At 54.4% G+C, this 15,020-nt stretch overlaps 1 protein-coding gene across 6 annotated transcripts in view; it reads left to right on the forward strand.

The window, feature by feature from the left end:
- IQSEC1 (IQ motif and Sec7 domain ArfGEF 1) overlaps positions 1 to 15,020 on the forward strand; it is a 216,882-nt gene that overhangs the window by 91,168 nt on the left and 110,694 nt on the right. The window lies entirely within an intron of this gene.

Below are 15,020 nucleotides of genomic sequence, written 5' to 3' on the forward strand. Positions count from 1 at the left end.
GTGGAGCTGGGCCTAGGAGGAGCTCCCGAGTCCACGGCCGCAAGGGCACTAATGGCCACTGGTGCATTCGCGGCTGGCAGGCTCCGGAGGCCGAGTGCCCGGGACTGCCCGGAGTGGTCAGCAGGCCCCGTGGTGTGGTGCCAACGCTGATCTTTTGCGATACGGGTATTTGAGGCGTTGATCCCTTGGGCTGGAGCGGCGAGGATGCAGAGAGAGAGAGCGCGTGTGAGGCTCTGCAGTCTTCTCCGAAAAGCCTGCGAACGAATGAACGCCGAGGCTTGCTGAGGGATCCGGTGCAGGGTGCTCGATCTCCGAGTCAGTGCAGCTGTCTTTCTCCCCAGAGTCGAGTAATGTGGATCCGGGCCCGGAGGGGGGCTGTGCTAGATGGATGCCCACCCCTCCCCACATTCCCTCCCACTCTCTTCCAGTCCCCCCCCCCTCCCCATCTCGGTTTGGGTCCAGAGCCAGCTGGGCAGAAGGCGAAGGCATCTCAGGAATTCACTGGAAGCTTAAGGGATGTTCCTGGGGAGAGGGTGAGGAGCTAGGCTGTGGGGCTGGGGTTGAGTCTGCCCTGCCCTGCCCCACCCCTTGTGTGTTTTTGGACAGCCCTCCCCCTGCTATCTCATAGCAAGAGGCTGGTTCTGTGGGGGTGGGGAGGGGGGTAAGGAGAGGACTTCAGGGGGCTGGGAATCCTTCAGGCCAGCATACTTAGGTGCTAGAATAACCTTGCTGCTGGACTTCCATGTTTCCAGACCCAGCCCATACCCAACAAGGGGCACTAGGGGTGCAAGATGTGGGGGTTGTTTCCAGGGGGGACTGTTAATGGGACAGTGGGACTCAAATTCTCTACCCTGTCCAAAACCCACACCCTTAGGCCTTAAGAGACAAACCAGAGATGAGTGGCAGGCAAGTGTTTAGGATCACTTCTGGGGAGAACCCCTTCCCATGGTTCCCCAGGTAGTTGCCACGCTAGATGGCAAAGCTCTTACCTCTGACAGCTGATGTGCTCCTGGAGCACACTGAGAGGGGCATGCTGGGCACCCCACCCTGGCCCTGTCCAGGAGACAGGCTTACTGACAGCACCACCTGCCTCCCTGCCACCTGGTCAGTTTGGTGTATTACCCTTTAGGCATGCCCATAATTAGGGTTGGGGTGGGAGACTGACTAGCTGGAGGAGACTGGTTCCAGTGCCCGGCTCTTGGCCAGTCCCCGTTGGACAGTGATTACACTAGTCCACTCAATTAAGGTGACACAGGGTCACCCCTGCCCCCAGCAGTACGCCCAGCGCCTCCCTTGGAGTGGCAAGGTGACCAAATGCCAGAATTCATCCAGCAGTTGGGCGGGAGAGAAGAGAAATAGCTCCCCAGAGACAAAACAACCAATTTAGCTAAGCTAAGAGGCAGTTTGGGGTGCCCTCATGCCCACAGTCCAACTCTTGAGCATCAGTGGTGGAGGGAGCATCCAGGGGCCAACAGCCCATGGTAACGATGGGGAAAGTAAGGCCAGCAGGAAGCAGGGATGTTGACAGAGTCACATGTTCCGGGCCGGGGAGTTGTACACCCATCTCACCAGTCATCCAGCAATCCTGGGAGAGCGGCTGCCTGAGCAAGGATTCGGGAGACTCAGCACTCCCCATAGAAGTCCCCGCACTGAAGAGACGAGGGTACCTGTGCCCTCCTCTGGGGGGCACTCTGGCTCCTGCACAGTTTGCAAACATTAAGTAATCCTGAGTCTCCTAGTCAGAGTCCCAGCTCTCAGGGCTGCTTCAAGGGCCCACGCCATGACCGTGACTGCCTGCTCTCCTGGCCGCTGCCCTGGCCACTTGTCCTGCTCTTCCCACCTCCTTCTGGCCCCAAGACAACTGCTAGCTCATGCCCTTTCCCCTCCCACTCCCTCCACACATTGTCCAGAGGGAAAATACTGAGACCAGGCCAGGAGAATCCAGACCCTCTCTGTCTTCACGTGTCCTCTATATTGATGTTTGAATTGTTGGGAGTCAGCAGGGGGAAGGACCGGAAGCCCCTGAGAAACATAGTGTACCAACAGCAGCAGGTGTATGCCCTAGAGTAAGGTCACCAGATGTCGCTTTTGGCGGGACAGTCCTGATTTTTAACAATTTGTCCCGCGTCCCGCAGCATTTTTAAAAAGTCCCAATTTTGGGAAAGAATGCACGACAAGCTAGGGTATACGGTTGTCAGCTGCCTTGTGGCTATTTCGCCAGGATATGAGTTTTATCCACAGCGTCCCGCTTTACCAATGTTAAAATCTGGTCACCTTACCCTAGAGCCGGGTCAGGGAGGTCAGATGCTGACTTCCAGTAGGAGGGAGGGTTGACCCGATGTCTCATCACTATACCATTCTTCCCCATTTGCCTCCTACATGCCTTGTAACTTGGGGAATGGGAGTGGCTCTGTTACTTCACATCCGGAGGTATTTGCATCTGAGAGCTCCCCATCTCTCAGATTTGGCGAAGCTCAAACCTGTGTCAGTAAGCGGTATTCTCCGAGAGCCACTGCTTCCCCACTGGGCCCCGCCATCCGTCCTCCAGACCAGGGGTCGGCAGACTTGAGAGATGGAAGAGCCAGTCCTGCCCCTCGCAACAATTGACAAATCACCCGAGAGCCATCAAGGTGGCCTGTGTACAGACACAGTGCGTCCCCATCATCTGAACCGGCATCCTTTCCCGTCTCCATGTGACTTCAGCGCCACACACACCCACGGAAGAGAGCTGCCATCTGCTGAGCCCTGGTCTAGCGCCCGCCCTGAAGAGCACTACCCGTTGTCACCCTCACCGGTGTCACCTCTTGGGGAGTCTTCCTTGAGCCCATCCTTCTTCCCCGGGGGGTTCCCACCTCCTTCCCCTAAATTCCATGTATTCTGTTGTTATGGAGAGTAAACAGCCCAGCCCACGTTCCTGTGTGGCCACCGAGTGACACTGATGACATGCTTTAAGTGGCACAGACCTCCCTTTGCGTGTTTTTTCTCCCCCATCAACGTAAACTCACTGCCCCGAGGGCTCCTATTTACTCTCTCAGGTTGCCATTGTCAGTCTGTTCCCATATAGACAGGTCTTAAAAGAGCACAAGGTTCCAGGCAAACCTTTTGGGAGGCCAGTGAAGTTCAGCTATTGCTGTATCTTAAGATGACCTCAGGGGGGTATTTTTGGTGTTTGGTTTTAGAAGGTGATCTCAGGGAAATGGTTCTAGAGGATTCTCTACCCTCCAGAGATTCAGAAAGTCGAGCCCATGAGAATTGGAAGTCGGTTCTTCATTCTCCCCTTTTTGATTAGGATCATTCTTGTGTGGCATCGAGACACACCAGACTTTGAGATACCACCCCAGGGCTGTTTGGTGCTGCCCAGTTTAGAAAGGCAGGAAGCAGACAGACAAGTTCTCTGTGGCTCTTCGAAGAACAGTGCGTATGTGGCTTTCTGGTCCAGCAAGATCGTAATTCAACCTAGCAAACATTTGGAAAATCCGTGTTGGACCCCATCACAGAGGCTTTGACTACTATTCCATTTCATCTACAAAAAAACCGCAACCCCCTTCTATTAACGTGTATGATGTTTCTAGAGGCTTAACATTCAAATCAATTATGTCCAGCTCCGCAGGCCAGCGTAGATGATTTAGAATGCAGTACCTCCTCCTCACCCCAGTTGATCGTCATTTCACAGTTACTAGCCTATCCTAAGGCGCTCAAAATTGGCCTCCCCAGACCCCTTTGGGTTAACACATAAATCCAGGTGTCCCATATATGATAGAGGATTCATACTTGCAGTGGGAAGTTGTAACCACTGTACAGGCAGTTGGCCTTGCCAGCTAGCTACCTCTTGATTTATTTTTTTTTTCTAGCTACCTCTTTAGAACTTAATCTCAGCCTGCACCACATCCTGTTCTAATTATTGGTTATGTGCCTCTCCCCAGAAGACTGTGGACTCCCTGAGGGCAGAATATTGGTTGAAGCACCTCTTTGTCTCTAGTGCCCAGCTAGAGGCTAATGGAAGTGTTGTCTTGCTTAACTGAATGGAATCCAAACCACAAATAGGCTGCCTTATAAGGTAGTGACTTCCCCATCTCTGCTGCTATGCAACTGAGGCAGTACAGGAGGGTGTGTTGTCTTGGATAGTTTAAGTGCCCTGTGGGGGGAGGGGGGCGCATTTTAACTCCAAGGGTTCCAGAACCAATGATTGGGGTTTTTTTGTGTGTGGTGGTGGTTCTGTTTTGTTTGTCTTGTTTTTATTATGTGAGGACTTGGTAAAAAGCTTTCAGGTCAGTAATACAGGTTAATAAAAATGCTAAGTGCTGGGCTGTTTTAATAAAACCAATCGTCCAGAGAGTATTATAGGAACATTTCATTATTCCACTCATCCAGATGCCGAACCTGGCCCAGATTTTGGACTTAACAAAGAGGCCTGAGGTTTTGGTATTAAGACTAAGGAGCTTTCGTGTCCTATGATTGGGATGCTTCCCCCGTGGTCCCTGGAGGTCTGGATGCCTTGTTACCTTGGACACAGGTCCATTCCCCTCGCCCCTCCCTTCTGCATCATGGAGAAATGGATCCCCACCCAGGCTTTCTTGAAAGGGGCTGGAAGTTGGGAACAGACAGGAAAACATGCTGGAAGTTGAAACAGACACACAAGAGAGGCTGGGGCAGGAGTGAGATGGTGGACTGACTGGGCGCCAGGCTCCAGAGTCAAGGACTTGGACATGGTCTCATCTGATCCTCCCAGCTCCGCAATCCTAGGGTGTTGCTTTTCAGCTAGGTTTGAATCGCAACACTCAACTGTTTAGCTTCGTTCCCTCTGACAACTCACTTGGCCTCCCTTGAGCTTCCATTCCATTGTTTTCTCCTCTGTGCAGTGGGGCTAGTCCGAGCACTTCTCCCATGAGACAGAAGACAGTTCCATAGAAGCGCATCCTCAGTGTGATGCAGTTCATTCTCCTTTGGGGGCATCCCGGAAACCACCTAGTTCAAGGGCCTCAAAGTTCAAATAGTAACGTCAGCTCCACGCGTTTACTCACTCATCACTATCTGTGCAGTACCTACTATGTGCCAGGAACGGTTTTAGGCACCAAGGAGGGATTCCATAGGAACCAAGCAGACCAAGAGCCTTGCCCTCTGGGAGCTGGTGTTCCAGGGGCTGGAGACCCACCGTCAGTACATAGAAGAGAGTGCTCGGGGCTGAACAGAAAGGGTGAGCCCTAGTTGGTGCTCAGTGTGTTTTGCAGCTGGCACGGTTCTTCGGAGAGGACCGGGCGAGGAGTGCTCTAGTTGGGGCTCCACCAGTCCTAGATTCTAGTCCTGGCCCTGCTGCCTTGTACTCACGATGCAACCGTGGGCAAGTTTCTTCCTGTCTCTGATCGTCAACCCTGGTCCGTGGAAGAGCAAGATGAGCCCCGGGTGGCTGAGATGGCTGTGTGGCACAGCTACCCCACCCAGGGGCCCCAGGTTCATGCGTGTCCCCGCCCTGCTAACTGTACCCTTCTGTTTTACACGTGAGCTGGACCAGCTCACACAGAGCGGTGAGAAAGACCGCAGGTGCAGCTCAAAGAGACATCCTCATGCTAAGAATCATAGGAGAACATGCACGCACCCTGCTCAAAGAGACGAAGCACTACCCACCCGGAAGCCTCACGGCATCCTCCCCAGTCACAGCCCCATCCAAGGTTATGGTCCCCTGGCTTTCACGGTGTCCGTATTCAACCTCGGCCCAACAAGAAGGTGACAGAGAGGGTAGATCTCTGTGTCTAGTGTCTTCAGCTCAGTCAGGGTTGTGAGGTGTTGTTAGCCGACATGCCGTAGCTTCTTCCTTCCCCTGCCATCGTTTCCCGTGCCATAGGACACAGTTTATTTCCCCATCGATCGTCGGTGGACATCTGAGTTGTTCTTACTTCGAAGCTGGTGTTCTTGAGCCCGTATCTCAAAGGGGCCTCTCTGGGTTCTAGAGTGTGCTCCCGTTGAACTTCACAAAGCAGTACCACGCCGTGGTCATGCCAAGCAACCAGCAGGCCGTGAGGCCGTGGGGTCTGCCTCCTGACACAGTGCTGCTGGCCTTTCTAATTGTGGGACCCACCGGCCGCTCTGCAGGAGAAGGATGCGTGCGGCAGTCTGCTCCCGTCAAGCACCACAGCCTCTGCTCTGCCTTGCCCTAGAAGGTCAGGGTGCTTCAGAATCGACTGGATGGGTAGTGGGTGCATTACTGATGATAGGGGCGCGTGTGCGTGCATGCGTGTATGTGTATTGTGTGTTCGGTGTGCGTGTACATGTGTGTTGTGCATGTATGTGTGTTGTGTGCATGTGTGTGGTGTGCATGTATGTGTGTTATGTGTACATACATGCATATGTGTGTGTTGTGTGGCCATGTGCATGTGCGTGTCTCTGTTGCATGTGTTGTACGTGTATTGCATGTGTCTCTGTTGTATGTGTGTTGTGCATGTGTGTTTCATGTGTGTGTTGTGCATGTGTGTTGCGTGTGTCTGTGTGTGTTGTGTGTGCTTGTGTTGTGCGTGTCTGTGTGTTGTGCGTGTATTGCATGTGTCTCTGTTGTATGTGTGTGTTGTGCGTGTGTGGTGTGTGTGTGTGTGTTTGTGTGTGTGTGTCTTGGCCATTTGGATTTCCTCATGGGTGAAGGACCTCCTCCAACCCGGGCTTGTCTTTTTTGCTTCCTGGTTGCTTGGGAGGCTGCCTCAGGCACTGCAGAGCCCCGCCCTCCAGTCAATCCCGTGTGCTGTGTCCACCCTCCATCCCTTTCTACCCTGGGGCTCTGGAGATGCTCCTCCGGTCACCTTTCACGCGCATTTTGTCTGTGGTGTGAGGTAAGGCAGGTCCCCCTGTTCCCCACCCCCAGGTGGGACAGCCCCCGCCTGCTCTCCCCACCCCAGTGGCGTGTGGAACCATGCCTTTCCCCCATCTGCACTGACCCTCCTGGCAAGCAGGCTCCTTAGACATCTGGAGTACTGTTACCCATCCAGGACAGCCCTGGAGGGAAGGCAGATAGCCCTCCCCACCCCCACCCAGCCGGCTGCTGCTCCTGCCAAACAGGTCTGTGGGGCTGTGGCCCTGTCACGTGCCTGCCTGTTGCTGACTTGGGCGCTGGCGGATTAAGCAGAGGCTCAGGGTTTATGACCCACGCTGGACGCTGGACGCTGGACGCAGCGGAGGGTGGAGGGTGGAGGTTGCGGGGTGAGCTAAGACCTCCTCCACGTAGCTCGAGGGACTTGGCCCCGGGTTCCCAACCACCGAGGAGGCCAAGGAAGCTGCACACCTGGGCAGAAGCCCACACCTGGGGCCCTGGACTAAGGTAAGAAAAAGGCAGGTGGGCCCGGGTGCTGTCCTTCCTGCCCCGCCATGGGCACCGCTTGTTCTCTGGGTCTGTACCGGGAGGTGTTCTGGGAAGGCCCTGAGTGGGCTCTCTGCCGAGTTAAGGCACAAGTGCAGGTACCCTGCCCACCCATGTTTTGAGGAACTCGCTAGGCTCTGATCTGCCCCCTGACCCTGGCGCTTGTCCCCATTCCAGGATGTTCCCTCCCAGCTCCTGGGTTCATCGGGCCAGGGGAAAAGGAAGGGGGTAGTGTGTGCCCAGTTACCTCACCTGGGATGATCTTTACATAGGGAGCATTCACCCATTTAATGGATGAGGCCACTGAGACTCGGGGAGAGAAGACCTTGGCTACAGTTTGGCCAATGCCCCACAGCCAGAGCGGGGCTGAAACTGGGACCCTGAGCCATATAGAAAGGCCAAGGTACCCCACCACTCAGCGCCAAGGTCTGGCTGGGACCTGGGCTGGGCTGGTGACCACAGTGGCCTGACTGCATGGCCCCACCAGGTGTGGCCTCTACTTCCTGCTCCACCTCTGGGAGCCCTCTGTCATCTGATGAGCCACAGTCCCTCTGCGGCAGGGGGGCTGGGACCTGAAGCTTTCTGAGAAAGCTAGGACCCTGGAGAGTGGGCAGGCAAGGAGCAAGAGCCCACCCCTCTGGTCCCAGCATGACCACGCAGAGCTTCTTTGAAGCCTGTCGCAGCTGGGGTTCCTGGGTATCCATCAGACTCGTTCCTCCCTCCGAGGGAGGTGACCCAAGGCATGCCCCTTGGGTCGCTCTGAGGACGCAATGGGACTGGGCTCCCGACCACCACTCGCTCAGTGAACCTGAGCTTCTTAATGGCAAGGTGGTCACCCGGGGCCCCTCCCCCGGCCTTTTCCTTGTGCGTTGATTGCTATTCATTTCATATGCGCTTTGAAAATACAGGCACATAGCAGACATTTTCAACGTTATAAAAGCATACACACACACAGGGAAATACAGACAGATAGATATAGCTATAATGAAATCTACATATGCCCCCCCCCCATCCTCCCGCGCCCCACCAGGAGTTTAAAGAAAACATGTGACCACCTCCTGTGTCCCTGCATTGTGACTTCCCTTTGGTCCTGAAAGTCCGCCCACTCTGGGCTAGGGAGCTCCACAGCTGCCTCCCCCCAGAAGACACACATATTTGTAGATGCTGGCACCAGATTGCCCTTGTCAGCAACCCTTGGGAGAGAGGCTGCAGCCTGGCACAGGACAAACAGGGGGGGATTGTTGAGCAGCAAAGAACAGCCACTCTGTGTGCCCAGCCAGGACCCAAGTTGGAAATCAACTCCCCCACCCCCCCACCCCCACTCCCAATCCACCTTCCCTCTTCTCCCCCCTGCCCAGCAGATCTGGATCTGGAGCGAGGACGGAGCCTTGGGACCTGGCTCAGCCCCAGCCTAGCTGCCAGCTGGCCATTGGTGACCTTGGAGTCAACCCTGGGCTTCTCTGGACTCCTGACTCAGTGTGCAGGGGCCCTAGCGAGAAGGCCGAGGGTCAGTCCCCTTGAGGGTCCAGCAAGCTCGGCCTCACTTTCGGCCCAGGTGACGTGGACAGGAAGTTGGCTTGCTCCCCTGTGAGGCTCCAGTGGCCTTCTCCTAGACAGCCGAAGTCAGTGTTGGGCTGGTAACCTTTTCCTCTCTGGGCCTGGTGACTTCTCAGCCTGGCTTCTCTCTGCCTGCATAGATGACCTGGCCGTTGTCAGCTTCAGGAGCATGGCAGGGGACCCAGGGCCACAGTCACCAGTGAAGCTGAACTCCAAGCACTCCCCCAAACAGTAACCGCAGAGATGCCCTGGGGCCGATTCCAACTTACCCCGACCCCAGAGGACAGCCCCAGAGGACGGTGCAGAAACTGCCCCAGGGGCTTTTTCTCAGTCTGTAGCCTCCACCTTTTCTCCCCTGGGGTGGCTGGTGTTTTTGACCCGCTGAGTGGCCCAAAGCCAAAGCCTACCACCCCACCAGGGCTCCTCAGACAGATGTCCAAGTTGTGCACCGCACAGAGGCAGTTGGCAAAGACATGGCTACACGCCTCTTGCCCAGCCATGGGCCCGAGGGGCTGTGCCCACCAGAAGGGGAAGCTTTTGACACATTCACACACCAAGGTTGTCCATGCCCACTGTGGGTGATCCTTGAACATGTTCGTCAGCAAAGGAGAGAGGGACGCTGTGCGCGCGCGCGCGCACCCTATGGTCTTTCGGCGCACAGCCTTTTCTAGAATCCCCTCCAGGGACTCCGGCTGGTAACCCTAGGAGCAAGGAAGCTCCCCGTGTGCTCCCCGGGCTGTGTGAGGGTGCAGAGTGGACCGAAGCCTGTGACTCCCCAGGCAGAACCGGCCCCTGCTCCAGAACCGCCGAGCTTAGAGCAGACCACATCTGGAGTCCAGTTTGCCCACCTCCTGTCCAGACACCTGCGTTCTCTCTTCTGGTCATCGTCGCCCAAAAGTCACATCTGAAGGGCCCTTACTTTAAGCCCGGCCCCGTGAGAAGTAAGCATGTTCTTTATGAAGACATGTTGATTGGGGGAGGGGGAATGATTCATTGTACCCACAATTGAGTGCCTAGAACCTGCCATGCAGGGCAGGGGGCAGATTGAGTGGCTCTTCTCTCAGAGCTGCTGCGAGAAGGTGAGGACAGAGGATGTGAGCCGGAGGGAAATGCTCCCACTAATGGCACCAGCCAAGTGCTGGGAGAGGGGAGAGGTCAATGGGGCCTATGAGGAAGAAGGTCTCTTCCTGAAGGAGGGAGGCATGAGGGCAGAGTCAGGTGCCTGGAGAACCTGGGCCGTGAAGATGAGGAGGGAGATAAATATCCAGGCCAAGGCAACCTCCTGGGCGAAGACCTGGGTTGGGAGCCAATGGGGTGTGTATGATGGGGGGACAGGAGCCCGGAGCAGGGAACTCGAGGGCCAAGAGACAGGCAGAGGCAGAATGCCACTGGGACTTGTGTGGTCTCCTCTTTGGGCAGTGGAGCTCCAGGGTTTGAAGCAGGGTAGTGTCATTGGTAGATAGAAATGGCAGGGGAACTGGGTTGAATCTGTATCCTCGCTGCTGTCCCTGTACAAAAAGGGCAGCAGAGGAGAAACTGTATGCTGAGCAGATAGACCAGAGGAGGCTGGGATGAAGAAGCCCGGGGCTACAGTACAGAAGGAGGCTTGACCAACCTCTGGGGACCCGTTGCCCCTCCATTGCTGCCTCCAGCGGGGGAGTGCTAAGATGCAGTTCTCCATCAGGGCGATAGATGTCGCCAGTCCCCATGGGTGATGGATGGGGTGCACCAGAGGGCACTGGCCAGGGGGAGGAGAGCGTAGGCGCTCCCTTGGTCAGACCAGGCCCAGCCAGCTTTGCTGTACCCTTCACCCTCACCTGAGCCGGTGGCCAGACTGCTAGCAGACATCCAACCTCACAGTTGTCTCTCTTCCTCTTCCATCCCCTCCAGGGACCATCCTCCTCCAGCTGGTCCCCAGAGCTGTCTTTTTAAGCTGATCTAAATTTGCAACTGAGGCCCACTCAGGGACAGCTGGGGAGAAGCCCCCCGGCAGTGATGAAGGCCTGGGTACTGCAGCAGGGCCCCAGGAGCCAGAGCTTGGCAACAGAGCCCTGGATGGGTGAGATGAGTAGAGCTTAATGAATTGCCTAGCGCCCAGGGCAAGGAACCCTGATGGCATGGTGGTTACACACTGGGCTGTAATCCACAGGTCAGCAGTTCAAAACCACCTGGTGAGAAAGGCGGGGCTTTCTACTCCCGTAAAGAGTTATGGTCTCGGAAACTCACAGGGGCAGCCCTATGCCGTCCTACCGAGTTGCTGTGAGTCAGAGTGGATTCTATGGCAGTGAATCTGTGCTAGAGTTTAGTGTTCGTTGCATGGTGTTGCTCTGCCCTTTATCTCCTCACAAGCACCCCAGAAAGGCAGTGCCCCTACTTGCAGAGGCTGGTGACAGTGGTCAGGGCCCATCCCCCCTCCCACCCCCATCAGTTTCCTCCCAATCAGGGAGTCCAGGCTAAAGGTCTCTTGCAAGCAGGGAGCATTCGGACTGGTGATGACACCAAGCCTCAGTGCCCTCCTCTTTCCCACCCTCCAGGTAGCTGGCATGGGGTGTGTATGTGGCAAGTGCTACTGCTGTTGTTGTTGTGAGTCCTCAGAGGTGATAATGACACTCTTCCCACAAGCTCATGGCTCCTTTCTTTCTTTTTAACGGGGGCTTTTGCATATATTATAACAATTCATGCGTGCATTATAACAAGCAGACATGTACAATTGTTGGCGTCAATGAGTTCTAAGCATTATCTTTCTTCTTGAGCCCTTTGATACCTGCTCCCCTTTTATTTTTCCCTCCCTCACCCACCATGCCACCCTTGAGAACCCTTAATATATTGTGTATTCTTGTTATTATTTATACATAGTTTATACCTCCCATTCTAGCCCTTCACCTACTACTCTGGTATTCATCCCCCCTCGAGGGGGGTTATGCTGCCGCCATTGCTATCCATTCCCCCTTGCCCCCACCCCTTCCTCCCCCTTCACTTCCTCTACCTTCCTGGAATCGTTACTCCCATTGCTGCTTCTGAGGGGATTTGTCTTTCCTGAGCTCCGGACATTGAAAGCTCAGTCTGTGTTGCTGTATGTATACTGGTCTAGTGGGATTTGTGAGGTAGGACTGAGATCATGATAGTGGGGGGCTGGGGGGGAGTTAAAGACGGACAGGAGTGTTGTATACTTTGTCGAGTGGCTCCTCTCTGTTTGTCCCCAGGACCTAGGAGCTGTGGCACTGAGCAGAGGGTAGAGTCCTAGGAACCAGCCTAGGCAGGGGGCACTGAATCAGCCCTCCTGCATCCTCTTTCTAGAATAGTAGCTATTAGACTCAAAATGCCCACAGGAGCTGGGCAAATGCCATGGGTACTTGGGGCTGGTTGGGGTAAGAATACTTTTTCTTTAACAGCGGCATTTCACAAGTTGTGGTCCAGGGAATTTTGAGACTAAAAATAAAAACTCTTTGATCATCTCCATCAGATGTTACCTGCCCCCCCCCCCCCCCCACCCCCGCCCTTTCACACATCTACAGTGGAATTTACCAGAAGCGTCGCGATGTGCTTCTGTTGACATTATAATAATGCTTTAAACTACAGTACATGTGGGTAGATAGAACTCCCATACACATGTTGAAGAATGGAATTCTTAAAGGATTTCAATCTTCACAGAGCCTTAAGGAAGTGAGGTGGGGAGGAGGGAGAGGCTCCACCACCAGCACCCACCAGGTGGTTTACTATCGAACCCCCGGCTTATATGAAGAAAGAATGCTTGGGGGTTATAGTTTTTTCTCCGAAGCTGTGTCCTGAGACAAACATAATACCGATCTTTTGAATACGGGGTGCATTTTCTAGGGTATCCATAGCGACCTTACAGGAGAGGTGAAAAGCCCCATGTGGTTTCTGGGGCTGTCCCTCTTCAGAGAGGCAGGCTGCGGCGTCATCATCCCACAGAGCACCTGGTGGGTTCAAACCGCTGGCCTTTCCGTTAGCAGCCCGGCCCTTACCTGCTGTGCCACCACAGCATTCTATAGCCCCTAGACTGTAGTCACTTCTTGCCCCCACCCCGCCCTCGTGCACTGCCCGGTCGGTGTGTGAGTGCCAGCCGCAGGACTGGCAGTGAGACTGCCCAGCCACTCCACGAGAGGGTGGCAGGGCCGGCTGCTCCTGGGAAGGGTTCTAGCCTCGGCTACCCTGTGGTGGGTCGCTGAGTTGGGATCGAGTAGATGGCAGTGGGCTGTTTGCTTGTTTGGGTTTGTACTTCCCCCTACATTTTATTCTCTGGTACAATGAATAGGATAGGGAAACAGATGGAAAGGCTGCTTCTCTTCAGACAGCATCTGTTCACGGGAAACTTGCTACAAAGCCCAGTCAGTCATCCGAAAATGACCCCGCCTTCTGAGCCCGGCACGCGAGACTGCAGCACCAGACGATGTTGCTGGAATTTTCCGGGTTGCAGAATTATCCAAACAAAAGAGAGATGATTGTTGTTGTTGTTGTTATTGTTAAATCATGGCTAAAGAAATATTTGAAGGTAGTTGAGCCAGGGCTGGCGAGGCCAGCAGGAGGTCAAAAATAAAGGAAGAAAGCTGTAGCTCAAATCAAAGTGATCATATGGTTATCAAATATAAGTCTCTCCCCCAAAAAGTGCTGTGATAGATCCTAAAGAACGACTACTATGATTACAGCGGGCGGAAGGTGATGGTGGAGGTGGTAGGTAAGCAAGGCTTAACCTGCTCAGAGGTCCGGGGACTCCGCACCACCCCTTCGTGGCTGAGCCCACACGCAGGCCCGGTGTGCCGGGACATTCGTCCGTGGAATGGGCAACCGGAAGGCCCCTGTGGGAAACCAGAAGGCAGATGCTCCGGCCTGGATGAATACTAGGATGCAGGCTGTTCTCTAAGCCATCGTCTCCCAGCTTCTACGGCCACCTGGCCAGGTGGTGTAAGTCCACCGGCCTTGAGGATGGAGGCTGGTCCTCCAGGCCAGTCCTTCCCCGCCTTTCCTTGGGCCCCTGTGTGACTGGCGTCAGCAGCTCTGTATGGAGAGAAAGAGAGTGGCATTGTGAGCTCATTGTTTTATGGTTCTTCCTCTATTTTCATTTATCATGTAAAGTGTTTATGGGGTTGTTCTTCAAAAGACTCCAGGGGGATATGGGGGCCTTTCTCACCACCCCTCCTTGGTTCCTACTCCCCTGGGGCAGCTCGGAGACTCCTGTGCTATCAGTTTCTTCCGTCTTCCAGACCGTTTGATAGGTACCCAAGCAAAGGCATAGGTAGATGTAATCTCCTCTCACTTTTAAACCCGGTCCCAGACAGGCTGTGGGGCATCTCCTGTACCGAGCTGCATCAAGCATTCAGGTGTATGAGGTAGACATTATGATGCTCACTCCCCGAGGAAGGCCGAGGAAGCTGCGCTGCCAGTAAGAGACGGAGCCCCAGCAGCTGTGGGGTCCCCATAGACCCCACTTTCCCTCCTGAAGCCAGACTGCCTGGGTTTCCTGCTGTGGCACCTGAGTGGACCGCGCTCCCTCCATTGTCTCATTGCGTATGTTAACTGGGGATATTAGTATCTACCTCACGGTATGGGGGATAATATCTATAAAGCACTCGGCTATTAGCATTTGTTTTTCCTTTTGCATGTCATTTGAAGTGTTGGGGGACTGTCGGTTGGTAGCACAGGGAACCACTGAAAAGTCCTCAGCGATGTACACGGGTACAGACCAGGGCTGGACACACAGGGAGTCCAGGACAGATAGACCTCTCAGGACCAGTCATGAGAATAGCCATACCAGGAGGGGAAGGGGAAGGTGGGGGAGAAAGGAGAACTGATCACAAGGATCTACGTATTACCCCCTCCCTGGGGAATTGGACAACAGAAAAGTGGGTGAAGGGAGACATAGGTCAGTGTAAGACATGGAAAAAGAATAATTTATAAATTATAAAAGGTTCGTGAAGGAGGGAAGGTGGGGGAGGGAGGGGAAAATGGTGAGCTGACACCAAGGGCTCAAGTAGAAAGCCAATGTTTTGAGAATGAGGATGGCAACAAATGTACAGATGTGCTTGACACGATGGATGGATGGATGGATGGATTGTGATAAGAGTTGGATAAGCCCCCAATAAAATGATTTTAAAAATTTTAAAAA

The sequence above is a fragment of the Echinops telfairi genome, unplaced genomic scaffold (genome assembly GCF_000313985.2).
Source record: "Echinops telfairi isolate 266 unplaced genomic scaffold, ASM31398v2 ScPeMD7_31;HRSCAF=116, whole genome shotgun sequence".
NCBI lineage: Eukaryota > Metazoa > Chordata > Mammalia > Afrosoricida > Tenrecidae > Echinops > Echinops telfairi.